Source organism: Mustela putorius, unplaced genomic scaffold (assembly GCF_011764305.1).
Source record: "Mustela putorius furo isolate JIRA1106 unplaced genomic scaffold, ASM1176430v1.1 tig00000145_pilon_pilon_pilon, whole genome shotgun sequence".
NCBI lineage: Eukaryota > Metazoa > Chordata > Mammalia > Carnivora > Mustelidae > Mustela > Mustela putorius.
Window position 1 is genome coordinate 22,779,858 of NW_025421294.1, and position 16,987 is coordinate 22,796,844.

Sequence of the window (16,987 nt, forward strand, 5' to 3'; positions counted from 1 at the left end):
GCGATTGATCTTGGGTTCTTGAGTTCAAGCCCCGCATTGGGTATAGAGATTACTTCAATAAAAATTAAAAGAAGGGCAGGACAGAGAAGATATGAATAAAAGTAATTATATCTTGATTAAAAGAAGACAATGTGGGGGCACCTGGGTGATTCGGTGGGTTGAGCCTCTGCCTTCAGCTCAGGTCATGATCTCAGGGTCCTGGGATCAAGCACCGCTTCAAGGAGCCTGCTTCCTCCCCTCTCTCTTTATTCCTGCCTCTCTGCCTACTTGTGATCTGTCAAATAAATAAATAAAATCTTAAAAAAAAACAAAAAAACACTTTCTAATGAATCACTTCCTTTAATATTTACAATAACCCCGTGACTGGGTAGGGCAGGTATTAGCTGGCTCCATTTTACAGCTGAAGAAACTGAAGCTTGGGATGATTAAATACATTGTCCAAGTCATAGAACAGAAACTGAAAACCAGTTTCAGTTTATTATCATTTATTATCATTTAAGAGCCCAGGCTTTATTGTGGAGACAGCAGTGGGAAATTTAAGCAGGAGGAAGAGTGGATACCAGAGAAAGAAGCAGGGAGCCTAACTAATCTGAATTACATGTCAGTTGCACCAGGTGCGCGTCCGTGCACTCTCTCTCTCCGTGTGCTCTCTCTCTTCACAGGAGTCTACAGGCTCTGCCTTCTCCCTAATTCCCAGATCACAAGCCCCAGTTCAGGAAAAGGAGGACTTATTGGTGGACAACCTCAGCAGAGTAGGAGTACTAACCAGAAGTTCACCACTTCTATAATCATGTTAGCAATGCAGACCTACACCCATGCATCAGACCTGCAGGTTGTCAACAGCAAGTTACTAAGCCCCAGGCCTGGAGTAAATTAGGCCATGTCTCAGAAAAACAGGTTATGTTACTCATATTAAGTATTTGTGTGGATTAAAATATCACATTCTGTTTTGTGAGTCTTTTCTCAGGATCCTGCTGAGTGGCTGGAAGGGCTATCTTCCACACCTCTGCACCCCCTGAGCTCCTTAGCCTACACCTACCACTTCCCAGAGGGCAGTGGCTGAGATGAGCTCCCTCCCTGTTGTCTATCAGAGTCAGGCTACAAGACCTGGGGCAAGGGGCTTCAGCGACTGCCTTTGGAATGAGGCTGCCTTGGGGTTGCCCCTGGCAACCAAACTGCTTCAGTGACGTTCATTTCTTAGAGAAGACTTGAGCTGGAGGAGGTCACTAACCCGTAGGATGCAGAGAATATACCAGACATCGTCCTCTCTTCCTCCTCCCAGTCCCAGATCCCAAGGCTATGGTGAGTACAAGTGCTGTTCTGTCACCTGTCTTCCCCAGGCCAACAGTATCAGCCAGTGATTCTCTCTGAGGACAGGGAGGTTTAGTTGAACACGCGTCGTTCGCTCTGCAGCTCAGATCCAGGCACCCAACACTTTCTTGGCCAGTTCCTCCCACACCATGTGCCCTCAAATGCCTAACACTTTTTCACCATTTCACCCTTTTCGCCCTTTCTCCAGGAAGCCTACCTTGACTTGCCTCCTTTGCCCCAGGCAGGGACAGGTGGCCCTGCCCATGAAAGCCAGAGGGTCACTCTACCCTAGCACCCATCACCCCGCCTGTACTTATCCGTTGTTATGATTAGTTCCTGGAGATCAAGGACTATGTCCTATTCTAGCATAGGGCCTGACATGTAGCAGACACAAAATACATGCTTTTCAGATGGAAAAATGAATGAATGAGAACACAAAATTTGGACAGAAGCAAACAGGGGAGGTGGGCAGGTGCTTTTCCAGCACTGGCTGGAGGAATCAGCACATATAGAGCACAGAGGGGCTTCTGGGATGATTCTACTTCCTCTAGGAGGTAGGGCATGAGAAGAGAACAAGGAAGGTAAGCCAGGGCCAAATAGGACAGTCTCGAAAGCTGAATTAAACATTTGGGAAAGGAGGGGGCACCTGGGTGGCTCAGTCGGTTAAGCATCTACCTTCACCTCAAGTCATGATCCCAGCGTCCCAAGATCGAGCCCCGCACTGGGCTCCCTGCTCAGCAGGAAGCTGCTTCTCCCTCTCCTACTACCCCTGCTTGTCTCTCTCTTGTTCTCTTTCAAATAAATAAATGAAATCTTTAAAAAAAAAAATTGGGGAAAGGAGAGGGCAAACACAAAGCAGCATTTTAGGAAGACACATCTGGCCAGGTGTGCTGGATGGATTTTAGGGGAGAGCCAGCTGTCAAGAAGACTGGGCAGGAGGCTCTTTTGACAGTCCAGACTTGACATGTAAAGGGTCTAGACAGGAGCAGTGACAGGGGAAATAAAAGCAAGAAATCAGCCACCCAGCCCTATTGCACGGCTTCTTGGCGCTGCCTGGGAACGCCAGCAGCTGCCTGACCTTGGTTAATTAGCATCATGTGGTTGCCATCCAGACAGACTGGCCATGGAGCACTTTGCTCTCCCCGAAATCTCAGCTGCCATCCCAAGTGCTTACTTCAAGGGGGCTCAGCGGGAGTCGGGTGGAGGCAAAGTCCCGGAGAGAGTTTCTAACCCAGTAGCCCTGGAACAGTATTCCAGTATATAGTGTAGGCATCTTGTGAAGAAAACAATGGAGTTCTCTGCTCAGACAATTCAGGAGACTACAGATTCAACCAAGGGCAAAGCTGTTACTTTACTGTGTTGTCTTAGGGGAGCCCCACGCCTCCTCCCTCAACCCTGTGTTTATCAGTTTAAATGGCAATAGAGACCTTTTCATGCCACACCCATATGCAACTCCTAATAGAGCACTCACAAAGCGGGTGGAAGACTCTGGAACCAAATCTCTTTGTCTTGCCTCCAGCAGGACACTTGCAGATTACACATGCAGAGCACGCTGCCCAAGTGCCCACCACCCTTGCTGAGAGGACTAACTTCACCTACTGCCTCCCTTAGAAACAGGAAGCTGCTTACAAGCAATGCCTCAGAAGCCAGTCTGCCTGCATTCAAATAGTAGCTCTACCACTTAACAGTTAATCCAACCTCTCTGTGCTTCAATTTCCTTATCTCCACAATGGGAAAAATAGAACCAACTTCAGCGGGGTTGTTGGGAGGATTATATTAGGGAGATAAGCCCTGAAGAGCACATTGCACTGTGGTTGGTGCAGAGTAATCCCTCCACGTGCACTGTTTTTTTGTTTGTTTGTTTGTTTTTTAAATCTTACGCAGCCAAGTAAGTATTCTATGATGAGAGCCCAAGCCCTCCAGCCCCAGCTCTGAAGTGAGACAACCAGCAAGGCCTGGTACAAGGAAGTGAGGGGGTCAAATTTTCTCTGGGAACACAGTAATAGAACACGGGGCTATGTGATTAACAGGGGAGTGAAAGCTGACAAGAATCGAGAAGAACCAGGATAGGTAGCTGGGCCTGAAGATCACAGCAAGTGACTCCTTCCACCATCTGCCCCTCCCTCTCCATGCCAAGATGCTCATCTTCCCAGGGCCCTGTTTGTACCCTACCTTTCTCAGAGAAGCACCAGGCCCTCAGGTATTTCAAGCCAGTGGCTTCCTGGCTGGAGTACTATTGCTAAAGTCTGTGTCTACCCATGGAACATTTCCAAAATCAAATAAGCAGGATTTTTCCTTACACCAACAACCAAATCTCCAACTCTCTGGACACCAGCTGGGTGTCCTACAACTTCATTCAATCCTGACACTATCTGCAGTTAATCTCAGATCTCACAGGTTAAGGGCTCCATCTCCTAAGACCGCCCCCCTTCACAAATCCCTGGCCACCTCTACCTCTGACCAACCAGTTATAAACTGGGGGGTTCTTACAATTTCCCCTCCAGATGCAAGAATTTGCTAGAACAGCTCACAGGACTAATGAAAACATTTTGCTTACATTTACTGATTTATTTATAAAGGGCATTATGAAGGCTATAGTGAACAACCAGATGAAGAGGTATACAGAGTGAGGTCCAGAAGGGTCCTGAGCACAGGAGCTTCTGTCTCCATGGATTTGGGGTACCTCACATTCCTGGACGTGGATGAATTCACCAAAGTGGATGGTCTCTGAACATTGTCATTTAGGATCTTTTACGGAGCTCTCACCACTCAGGCATGATCGATTAATTACCTAATCTCTAGTCCCTCACCCCTCTTCAGAGGGTGGGTGGAGTGGGATGAAAGTTCTAGGCCTCTGGGATCCTGGGTGGCTCAGTCGTTAAGCATCTGCCTTCGGCTCAGGTCATGATCCCAGCGTCCTGGGATCGAGCCCCGCATCAGGTTCCCTGCTCTGTGGGGAGTCTGCTTCTTTCTCTCCTTCCACCATTCCCCATGTTCACGCATGCTGGCTCTCTCCTGCACTCTCTCTCAAATAAGTAAAATAAAATCTTAAAAAAACAAAGTTCTAGGCCTTTAATTAAGGCTCAGTCTTTCTGGTAACCAGCGCCATTCTGAAGCTATCTAAAGCCCCACCAAAGAGTTGCCTTATTAGAACAAGAGGCTCCTGTCATCCTGAAAATTCAAATGGGTTTAGGAGCTCCTTGTCAGAAACAAAAGGCGCTGCTATAAACCCCATCAGTTAGGAAATTACAAGCGCTTTAGGAGCTTTTTCCCAAAATGGGGACAACGGTGAAATATGTATTTTTTAATATGCCCCAGCTAACAACTCAATAGGTGTTTATAGACTCTTACTATTCAGGTAAAAAGCTCATATCACATCCTTCATGACTCAGGGGATATCATCTCATTGCCTCTTTTACTCTCCTTTTACCTCTCCTTGCCCTCACCACACACATACCTTCCCAGGGCTCACCTTGAACCCAAGAGCTTTCACACATTCCAAGGAGAGGCCTTTGGATTTGGAAGGCAGAATGAAGGAATGGGGAAATAAGTCCTTCCACTGATACAGCATTTTACAAAGTGCTTTTATGCACATTCCCTGATTTTGATAATAGCCTTTGAGGAAGGTATTACTACTTCCATTTTAGAGATAAAAAAAAAAAAAACACAAAAGTTTAAAGAAGTGAAATAATAGCTCAAGCTAGCACAGCTACATGGAGTGGAATCAGCCCTGACCCCAGCACTTTTGACCTCTAAGCTAGGGGTCTGTCCACTATACCCTCTAATCTGGCCTCCACCCCAATCCAGGACTCAGGGTCAGACTCACATACTCAAGAAGCATGGCTTTGATCTGCCAGAGAATTTGTCTCTGGGTAGGTCACACTCAGTTCTGTGGGTCTGTGGGTAGGCAGCACCCCGAAATACCTAGCTCTGGCTCCGGAAATGACTTTTGAGAGCAGGTGAACTGGTGATGGCATTCAGGGATGCCAGAAGCCAAGTCTGCATTCTGTATACCAGGGACTCAGGAAGTTAGACACCTTGATTATCTGATAGGTTCTGAGTCTCATTTGTTAGCCATAGTAAGAGGCATCGCACCCTTCTCTAGCCTCCAGAGAGGCCAACTGACCCACCCTTGGAAAAGATGGCTGCCTCCTTCCTTTGTTTTCCTTTTTTAGATCTGTCCCTCCTCTCCTCCTACAGTGGGAACCACTTTATTCTCACTCAGTAACCAGCTTCTGAATCCTGGGACTCACCTCATCTTGGCCCTCACTTTTCTTCACCTACCAGCTTTATCACAGAATCTCTCAGAAGGCACCCCCAAATCCCCTGTGTTTTTATCCTTGTAATTCCAGCACTTCTTCATTACACTGGGGGGGGCAGGATAGATTCCTTTCCCCGGGGCGCCTGGGTGGCTCAGTGGATTAAGCCTCTGCCTTCGGCTCAGGTCATGATCTCAGGGTCCTGGGATGGAGACCCACATCGGGCTCTCTGCTCAGCAGGGAGCCTGCTTCCCCCCCTGTCTGTCTGTCTCTCTGCCTACTTGGGATCTCTCTCTCTGTGTCTAATAAATAAATAAAACCTTACCAAAAAAAAAAAAAAAAGATTCCTCATCATCCTCCCTGTGCTGTGGGGATGTGAAGGGAAGTGGTGTGAGCCCTCATTCTACCCTACCCAAATTATTACCCTCCCCAGCTGTCAGAGGGTATGTCTGTCATACTCAGCTGTCAAAGCCTATGATAGCACAGATACTAAGGCAACCACACAAAGTTCCCCCAAGGTACCTGGAGGAAAGCTGCAAGCTTTTTACGTTTCTCCTAACACACATACACATTCAACTTTCTCTCTCTCACTCTCTCTCTCCTTCCCTCTCCCTCCCTCCATACAATGATGTGTTAATGGAGTCCTCTATTAAATGTAGCAGCTGCCAGAATTTTAGGCTGACTGGGCAGAGGGCCTGAACCCATTTATTCCAAACTATAGCCTCATCACATATCTCAGGTTTTTATCTTTTAATTTCCACACTATGCCTCAGCCAGGTCAGTGAGTGCCAAGTCCTGGTCTGAGAGCCCACACGTTTCCCTGGACTACACACTGATGCCTTTCTGTCTACCAGCCACAAAAGTAGTGCGTGGGGATTTAGAGGGGAGGACAGAGGGAAGGGTAAGTTAGTACACATCTTCCAAAGTCCACTCATATCCAAGAAAATGCTGCTTAAAAAAACCCCCATTGCGGAGCCTTTCTTTGACATTTGTCTACAATTGTGACAATTTACTACAATGTCAAAAAGTCTAAAAGCCACTCTCAAGAAAACACTGCCTGTTTCTGAAGACTTTGGACCTGAGACCATCACCCACTATCATTGCCATCTGGTACCTCTCTTGTCCTCCATCTTGAGTTATTTGAAAGTCATACACTACTTCACCAGTTGTTTAGAATAAAGACAACAAAACAACTTTAATCATAGTGGGGGAAAAATACTAGAACATCATCGGCTATGTACAACCTGGCAAATTATGGAAACACAACTTGGTCAAGGGTGGAACTCCTGCCACCACAAAAGTTTGGTTTTTCCTGCTTCTCCCAGTTTTTTCATTGACCTACAATTTTCAGAGCATTCATCCCACAAATACTAAGTCAGTGCCACCACATGCACTGATATCCCATCCTGGCATAGCCCTTGGATTCATGGCAAGACTGCCTCTTCCCTGTGGTTCTCTGACATCCCCATCTGATTCCCTGTACACTGTGATCAGAGCCTCCCCAAAGCAGCTGGGCCAATTTGAGCCTTTTTTTTTTTTTTAAGATTTTATTTATTTATTTGAAAGACAGGAGGTGAGAGAGAACATGAGCGAGGAGAAGGTCAGAGGGAGAAGCAGACTCCCCGCGGAGTTGGGATCCCCATGCGGGACTCGATCCTGGGACTCCAGGATCATGACCCGGGCCGAAAGCAGTCGTCCAACCAACTGAGCCACCCAGGCGTCCCAATTTGAGCCTTTCTTGAGCTGAACTTGCCTGTCTTCACACCTGAGTCTAGAAAATGCCATTTACCATTAACTGTCGAGCCTATAATCTGTGTTTTGTAAGAAATTTCATTTAAATGGGCTAGATGTACTCCACAGTTAAAGAGGAGAATGGGCGATACACACTGTAATGGACAGGTCCTTAGGGAATCAGTTTCTCCCATTCCCTAGTTATTCTAAGAGCATATGGTTCTGGAGGGACAAGATGACCCTTACAACTTCAGGGATAAGGACATGACCCAGGCTTAGCCCATTAGATTACTTGGCAGCAACTGGTTCAGAGAAGGACATATGACCCAAACCACACCAATCACAGTCTTCTCTATGTTTTTTCAGGATCTATGGGAAAAGATACATGCTTTCTCCCTCTGGAATAGTGAGTTCTAAGGGTGGTACTGGTGTGGGGCTACTGGTGGCCATCTTGCTGCAAGATGTTGAGAGCCTGCCTAAGAATGAAGCAATGCAGCAGCAAGCAAAGCTAAATGATAGAAGTCTATACCTTGATGGACCATTTGAACTCATGGATTTAGTTTTCCTGAAGCAAGTCTACTCTTCACTGGAGATGTTTGGGAAGAAAACAGATGGTCGCCTTTCACTGGTCTTAAAGGCTATTAAACTACCTTCCGTAAAACATATTAGGAGAAAAGTTATGGAAATGGGTAAGAGTTGCCCCAAATTCCCTTTTTCTCCTCCAGATCTAAACATGAGATCCCAGATTTCTTGAGAAAAAGAATCAGGAACCACTCTCATTCTAAAGTTTTTGGTTTTGGTTTTGGATTTTTTGGGTGCTTGGGTGGCTCAGTCAGTTAAGCATCTGTCTTGGGCGCAGGTCATGATTCTGGGGTCCTGAGATTAAGTCCCCCATCAGATTCCCTGCTCCCTGCTCTCAGCTCTCTCTGAGGGCTCCTTGCTGTGCTCTCTCTGTGTCAAATAAATAAATAAAATCTTTTAAAAAAATAAAAATTAAATTAAAATAATGAGTCAACTAAGTATTTGAGGCATGTCCCTAAATCATTTGGGAATATCTGGAGGATTTACTGTGCTCTCACATTTTCCTGCAGCTACTATCAAAATAGATGGACCAAGATATATCAGTGGCATGCCAGGACCCAGTGACATGTCAGAGAGAGTTCTCCGTTCCTTTGCCTACTCCATCCCTTCCTATTCTCCCCATCAATGTGAAGGAGGTTAAACTCTAAGAGGTAATGGGAAGCAGTTAAGCCTTATAAAGGCTCCCTTGGACGAATGTAAGAATCCACCCTCACCCTCCCAAGATGGAGTCAGTTCCACGTCTTAGAGGTTCTGATGATAAAGCCTGGACTCAGAGAAAGCAGAGAGTAGAAAAGGAAGAAAGAGGGAACCTAAAGAGAACTATTACAAAACGAGTGAAAACAATCTCCCAAACACAGAAACAGCAACATGAAGAAGCCCAACAGACTGGCCAGAACATAGCAGGACCTGAACTCCTGAAGCCCCCCCATCACAGCAGGGATTTCTCTGGGCAGGTCCTGACTTTCTACTCTCAGACAACTCTAGACCCTGCCCAGGGGAGTGTGGAAGTTGGTCGGCTCCCAAACAGAGCACAGACCTGCCCAATTGACCACATTGTCTCCTCATGGCTCAAGGGTTCATGCAGTCAAGATGCTTCCATAATTGGTTAAACCCATGGAACCTCAGCCTGTGGTTCTATGCTAACAAGGCTATTTAAGCCCTCACTGTCAAGGAAAGCACAGCTGTCTGCCAGATGCCTGTTGAAGAAGCTGTCTACTGATTGCTAGAACACATCCTCATCTTCTCTCAGTGGACCTTTACTCATCTATACTTTTTGGTCAGAGGAATAGGGGGTGTTGTTCCCAAAGTTCATAATCATGGGGTATTAATCATCATCACTATCCTCACAGTCATCTGGGTTGTTCAGTACTCTGCCACTTGGGAGAGGTGCTGTCTTAAATTGGAAGCAGAGCCTGAGACAGGATTTAGGTCATATGGTGTAACGAGGTGTGCCCTCAGGAGAGAGAGAATGAAGGAAGCAGGATAAGGCAGGAAGAAAGATGTGGTTGCAGCTTTGCGTTTGGCCTCAGCCCGATCCCATGGCAGGGGGCTCAGGAGCATGAATAGCACCCAAAAATTTGATCCTTCCTTCAGGTCAAGGGGCTGGACTTTGTACTTTCTTGACTGCAATCTATAGGGGGGTACAGATGGGGTCTTCCACCCACCAAGAGCAATTTTCTGTGCCCAGTACAGCAGCTGGAGACATGGATACACTAATGTGGTAAAGGGGATTCAGGCAAGGTACCAATAGCCCACTAGGGCTACTGTATTAATGAGCTCTGGCTGACATAACAAATTACCATAGACCGGTTGGCTACAGTTTATTATCTCATAGCTCTGGAGGCTGGAAATCTGAGGTCAGGGTGCCATAGTGGCTGAGTTCTTACAAGGGCTTTCCTCCTTGCTTGCAGAGGGCCATCTTCTTGCTGTGTGCTCACAAGGCAAGCCCTGTGATGTATCCTCTCACAAGGGCACTATTTCCACCATAAGGGTCCCACAGTCCCACCCTCATTACCTCAACTAAACCTAAATACTTCCCACAGGCTCTTCTCCAAACACCATCCCATTGTGGGGTTAGGGCTTTAATCATGTGAATTTCAGGGGGACACAATTCAGTCCATAGCAGCCAATACCCTAAACAGGGAAAAGAAACAATTGTTAGCCAGATTTGTTCCAGAAGAGCCATCTCCCTTGCACCTAAGTTTTTCCAGAAGCCCATCAATGGTCTGACACAGAAAAATTAAACCTTGATGGGCTGAGCCCGGCCGAGGATCTCCCAACAGCTTCTTTTCTAGGTCTCAGCAGGCACTGCTTCCTGCCCTGGGAAAGTCAGTTTGTGATTGTTTGCAAGCCCCAGTCCTTGGTACACATTCCATAGGTGACAGCAGAGGCATCTGTGTGCCATCCTATCCAGCTTAGACTTTGAAGCTCCCAAGCAGAGCCATTAGCATTCTCTTCGGTCACAGACTGTTCTCTTTAGCCCTTGTTAGTCTCATTTTCTTCCCTTCTGACTTTCTCATCAAGAGCAGCCGCTTCCTTGTTCCTAGAACCTCTTCTTTACTTCAAAGAGCTCTGGACTCCAGGGAGGCCTGTGGCCAAGAAACTTGCTAGACACCTCTGGATTCCCAATGAAGGACAGATTGCCACCTGCTCTGCTGCTAAGAACTCAAGCACCTCCTAACTCCCCTCACTTCAGGACTGAGCGAACAACCAGCTAGAAAGGTGCTTTCCCTCTGGGCAGTCTGCAGTGATTAGGTCTGGTTTATGGAGGCTAGCCTGCTTAGCTCCCCAATCCACTCCTACTTCTGGATTTGGAGAATTTAAATAGAGCAAGTCAGCAGGGAGCATAACAGGCCCTGCCCTGGAGAGTGGGAATCCACCTACTGCCCAGCCTCCATTCTGAAGTCCCTTTCTGTTCGTATGGGAGGTGGGGAGGACTCTCCATTTCCCAGAAGGAGTCCTAGGGGGCAGAAGAGAGTTCTCAATGAGGGGACCATTCATGCTGCCATTATTTATTAAGAACTGCCATACATACAGCTGTGTGGTAGATTCTTTTTTTTTTTTTTTAAGATTTTATTTATTTATTTGACAGACAGAGATCACAAGTAGGCAGAGAGGCAGGCAGAGAGAGAGAGAGGGAAGCATGCTTCCTGCGGAGCAGAGAGCCCGATGCGGGGCTCGATCCCAGGACCCTGAGATCATGACCCGAGCCGAAGGCAGCAGCCCAAACCACTGAGCCACCCAGGCGCCCCTGTGTGGTAGGTTCTTAACAAAAAGGAAAAACTAATCTCAGGGAAGCTCAAATTCTACTACTGGCCCCAAAGTAAATTTCTTTAGCAGTCTATAGATTTTAATAAGAGGGACATCACTGCTTGTGGTTCTGACAGGAGTCTGACAGATGGTAATTCAGCTTCATTTTTTAAACTCTCCTTTGAAGGCTGCCCTTTCCTACCAAGAGCCACTGGTTGTATCCCCAGCCACAAGCTGTTCCAGGATGAGAAGACTATGCCATACTCCTCCACTGCCAGGGGCCTCATTCTGACATCTCTACATCCTCCCTTTTCTCATGCCCTACAGTTGTCTAAGGCACACAAGCACTCATGCCTTACAATTGCTTCTGCAGTAATTCCAGAGAGGAACATGAAAACCACTTTCCCAGGATCATATTTTACCAAACTCCTCTGCAAACAAACAGTTGTGGCAATAGGTTGCCATTATTTGTATTCATTTCAGTCCTACCTGGTCCCAGAGCTGGGTCCAGCTTCACTGGCCATATGAATCCAGGTGGGCCCAGAAGCACACAGAAAAGGACCTCGACTCCATCTGCTGGTTTGACAGCAGCTCTTGATTGCAGCTTTTGAATTCCATGCAAGGCAGGCTCTGGCTCTGAACCAGCAGACCAAGATATCTTTTCATCATGATGGAGTAAAGATATTTAGCCATTTTATCAGAAGTGATGAGATCTACCCTTCCAAACTTAAACCCACAGACAGAGACACAAATACAGCTGGAAAACACAGAGCCAAGGATCATTGATCTAACAGGAGCTGGCTGTGCTCTGAGCAAGCTCTGCTCTGGGGCTGTAACAGGGACCTGCCTGTAACAAGTACACAGCTCCAACCCAAGGCCAGGGTGGGAGGGGTTAGGACAGAGTTTAGAAAAACACTGATGAAATTGGGCATTTTCTTTTCTTCTTTCCATCAAGCCCTTCATCTCTATTTGCATTGTGTATGAAAAATGTTGCTTCTTGCAGATTATTGAACTATTCCCCAGAACCTGTGGTCCATCCAGAATCATCTCTGTCTGTGCAACTTCTAATTTATCTATCTTTACTGTGAGGCAAGGAAAAGATGGGGGTCCATTCTATAGATAAGGACAAGTAATCTTCCTCAATAGAAGAGAGAAAGACAAAATGATGTTACCTACCATCACTCAGAAATTAATTACTTGGTTCTTGAAATCCCTACATGGTGTTACGTATTTGGACGTTTCAACAGAGACTCTGCTATGTAGTATCCAGGTCATAGCAAAGTGAGGTGCCAGCAAAATGTTCACAGAAAACAGTTGAAAAACAGTTATGAAACTCTAAACCCCTCACATCTTGAGTAAAAAAGAAGTTGTTAGATACTAAGAGAAGGTCTTCGAAAAGGATTTATTTGGTGCAAAGTCTTGGTGTGCTGTATGTACCTGCCTCCAAAGAAAGGGGGTACCTGCATTTTACCACAAGCTGAATGAGCAAGGCTTCAAGGGGACCCCTCAGAGGACGTGAGACGGGCCTTCTACAGTTAGAAGGGCAGAGTAGACTACTTTCTGACTCCAGCCCGAGAAATACAGGGACCATTTTATAGGCTGGCAGCTGCTGGGCAGTGCTGGGATCCGCCCATAGTCTCAGGGCTTGTGTGAGCAAAGAACCTATTTCTCATGGAGAAACCAGAAATGGACTATTGAATTATTAGGTGCTCTAGAGGAAGAAAGCAACTGACAGAGAAGAGTGTACTTGCCAAGGTCAAGTGTGGGTACGTGTGTGTAGAGGGGAGTTCGGATCTCTAAAGAACCCACAAGAGTGCCCCAGAAAAAAAGTCAGATTTAAACATCGGCCCATTGTGGCTTTAAAAAAAAAAAAAAAAAAAAGCCAGCTTCAACAACCTGAACCAAGTATAATATTTCCTGCCAGCTCTTACTTCCTTGCTCTAATCCTGGGGGTCAGAAATTTCAGGAAAAAAAAGAGGACCACACCTCCTCTCTTCAGTTGCTGCAAGCCCCAGATTGGGAAGGACAAATAGATTAATCTTCAAGAAATATGGAAACATGGATAAGACCTGGACTGAACATGTTAAGTACCTAACTGAGATCATGTTTTACTATATAAAGTCACTGTAGGGCTTCCTGATTAACCTGCAAGAAAAGCATTTGTTCAGGAGCAGTTAGGACCATCACTACTGAGCAGAATGAAAATAACAGTGGGAGCCAAAAACAAACTTTCTGTTATGATTGCACCTCATGAATCCTGCTTTTCATTGTTCCAGTCACAACTGTAAAAGTTGTTCTTCAACCTCTGTTTTTAAAAGTAATAAAAACACCACCAAGGGGGTCATAACAAGAGGAGATGTTGTCAGGACTAATAGTTCTCCTTGGCTTAACAGCACTCTAATGTCCTTGCAGAAAATGAGACCTATGGATTCAAGCTCTGCTCACTTCTCCATTTCTTCTTAATTTCCCAAAGTATCCCCTGTTCCCTTCTGTCACCCTGCAGTATACACCACAGTTTTAAGGGAAGCTACTTTTCTTTGTTTTTGTTTTTAACCAAGGTCTTGAACTCACAAGCCTGAGATCAAGAGTCACATTGCTTTACTGACTAAGCCAGCCAGGCAATGCTGAGGGAAGCTACTTTTAACAGTGTCTTAAAATTTCCTGTGCTGGCCACTCTGGAAAACAATATGAAGGTTCCTCAAAAAGTTGAAAATAGAGCTACCCTATGACCCAGCAATTCCACTACTGGGTATTTACCCTAAAGATACAAACATAGTGATCCGAAGGGGCACGTGCACCCCAATGTTTATAGCAGCTATGTCCACAATAGCCAACTATGGAAAGAACCTAGATGTCCATCAACAGATGAATGGATAAAGAAGATGTGGTATATATACACAATGGAATACTATGCAGCCATCAAAAGAAATGAAATCTTAGGGGGTGTGATTATGGACATTGGGGAGGGTATGTGCTTTGGTGAGTGCTGTGAAGTGTGTAAACCTGGCGATTCACAGACCTGTACCCCTGGGGATAAAAATATATGTTTATAAAAAACAAATAAATAAATAAATAATAATAAAAAATGGTTACTTAGGGAAAAAAAAAAGAAATCTTGTCATTTGCAATGACGTGGATAGAACTAGAGGGTATTACGCTGACCAAAATAAGTAAAGACAATCATCATATGATCTCCCTGATACGAGGAATTTGAGAGGCAGGGTGGGGGTTGTGGGGGGTAGGGAAGGGAAAAAAATGAAACAAGATGGGATCAGGAGGAAGACAAACCATAAGAAACTCTTAATCTCACAAAACAAACTGAGGGTTGCTGGGGGTGAGGGGCTAGGGATAGGGTGGCTGGGTTATGGACATTGGGAAGGGTATGTGCTATGGTGAGTGCTGTGAAATATGTAAGCCCGATGATTCACAGACCTGTACCCCTGGGGAAATAAGACATTATATGTTAATATTAATTAATTAATTAATTTAAAAATTTCCTGTGCTGTTGTAGTCCTGCCCACACCCTGCCCATCCTCAGGGATAACACAGAGAGTCAGAAGTCATCTTGACAGTTTCAGTCTCTTCCACGCTAACATTTACATTCTCAATTTTCCCCCAGAGTCCCAGGTGGTTGAGATACATACACCCACATACAAAGAAAATTATATATGTGGATTCTCTGTCCTCCAAGAAAGTACAACTTAAAATGGCTAACATTAAACAGACAAACATAAATGTATAAATAACAGAAACAAATACATGAATGAACAGCAGGGGAGATACAGCACTGAGATGGGAAGCAGAACCGGCCAGTCAATGAGTGTTTACTGAACAGCTACTAGATGTCAGCATTGGCTAGCATCTGGTAATAAAATTTTCAGCAAAAAAGACACATTCCTTGCACACACACACAGAACTTTCAAAATGCCAGAGAAAATAAACACTAAACAAGTCCTTAATAAAAAGTAGGTTAATGATAATAATACAAAGGACTGGTCTGGGCATTAGGAACCAGATGAGGATCTGGTGGGAGTTTAAGAAACTTGCCTACACCAGTAACATTTTAGGTAGGCCCTGAAAGCTAAAGGGTTGGAGAGACGGCTGGTGGGGAGAAGAGGGACCTAGCGAGAAGAAAGGGCAAATGGGAAGGCAGAAGCAACACATCCAAGGAACTGAAAGAAGGCCTGTGTGGCTAGAGTGACTCTATCAATGAAGCAGCAGGAAAGGGGACAAGGTGAGGAGGTTGAAGGGATCAGCAGGAAGCTGGGAATTTTAGATGTTGATTCAGAACAAAGCAAGTGAGAATTACAGGATCAAAGATTTGGAGGACTGGAAGGAACTTTAAAGGTTATCTAGTCCAACCAACCAGATGATGCTAGAATTTTATTTGCCCATTCCCTACCCGGATCATTATGAATGGAGGCCAGAAAGGGCTTGGCGTGGGGCTGCTGGAAACTGGTTTAAGGGAGTGAGTGAAATACCCACAGAGCCCCAAGGGTTGAGGCAGGAGGGTTCTTGGCTCCATTTCTCTGTCCCCAGAGAATGAAGTGGAGCTGCCAAGTTCATCAGCCTGCCTATTTGTGTGAAGACACCCTCACAGCATCAGCCAAAGTGAAGCGGATGGTAACCATTCATGTTTATTAACCACAGCTTGGTGGGTGGTGAATTACTTTGAGCAGGTGTCAGGGAGGTTGGTTTGTTCAAGAGAGTTTGGCTAGTTTGCATTGAAGACAGAATAACCTATTGTGGAGGTCCAGGCAAGGCAGCCTGGAGAGAAGCCAAAGGACAGCAAAGTCAGAGTCCACCACCCGGAGAAGCTCTGGCCCATTCACTCTAATACTGGAATTTGTTCATCGCCATTAGGGTGAATGATATTTCTTGTGCCAGATGCAGAACATGGAGGCTAGTCCTGTGTGGTACAAAGCAATGAAACCTTCACGTTTCTATGGCAGAAGTGAAACCTGCTCCCCCCCTCCCCTTTATCTTCCTTCTTCTCACTATATGGCAGAGCTGGGTGTGCTCAAGAAGGGTCCCGTGCCTTGCCATCATCATCACTAATCAGCATTTGGTAAACTTCCCACACTACAAAGAGCCCCGTGGTGGCTCAGGATACAGGAAAGTGGGGGTTTCTGTACTTGAGATCCTCATAAATCTAGGTGAGGAAGGTAGAAACATGCACCAGAAGATAAACCATAATCTCAGGTACCAAATGGATAGGCAGAAAAACAACCTGGGCATTATGGAAAACTAGATCACTGCAGAGCAGATTCATTGTGGAACTATGTCACTAGTTAACCCCCAAGCTCTCTGAAGGAGCTGGCACTGGATCTGGGTGTCACATCAAAGTCAGGTGTGGTGAGGAGGTAGGAGATTAGGTGTGTGTGGAGAGAAGGGTGGGAGGCATGGGGGTAGAAGGACAGGGTTAGGCCAGGGATTTTGGACAAAGGAGTGATAGGAAGTCAGATCTGAAAGGTGAAGAAAATCACAAAAAGCCCTAATGGTAGAATAAAGAGCTTGAAGCTTTGATTTTATTCTGCAGATAGTGAGAAGCCACTGAGAGTTTTTGGGCAAGAGTTTTAGAATAACTCTTGTGATTGGAATGTGCAAAAGAATTTGAATGGAGAAGAGGAAAAAAAGGCAAGGAAGCCAGCTTCAGATCAGCATATGGCAGGATTTGATAACTTTTAGTTTTTCTTATCTCCATTTTTTTTCCTAAAAGAACTGGATTACAGACATTTCCCTTAACCTCCCATCGAAATTTAAAGAAAAATAGATATGAATTTTGGTTGCAGTGGTAGGGGTTTGGGATTTATAAGACCAGTAAGGTTACCATAAATCAGAAAGATAGAACCAAG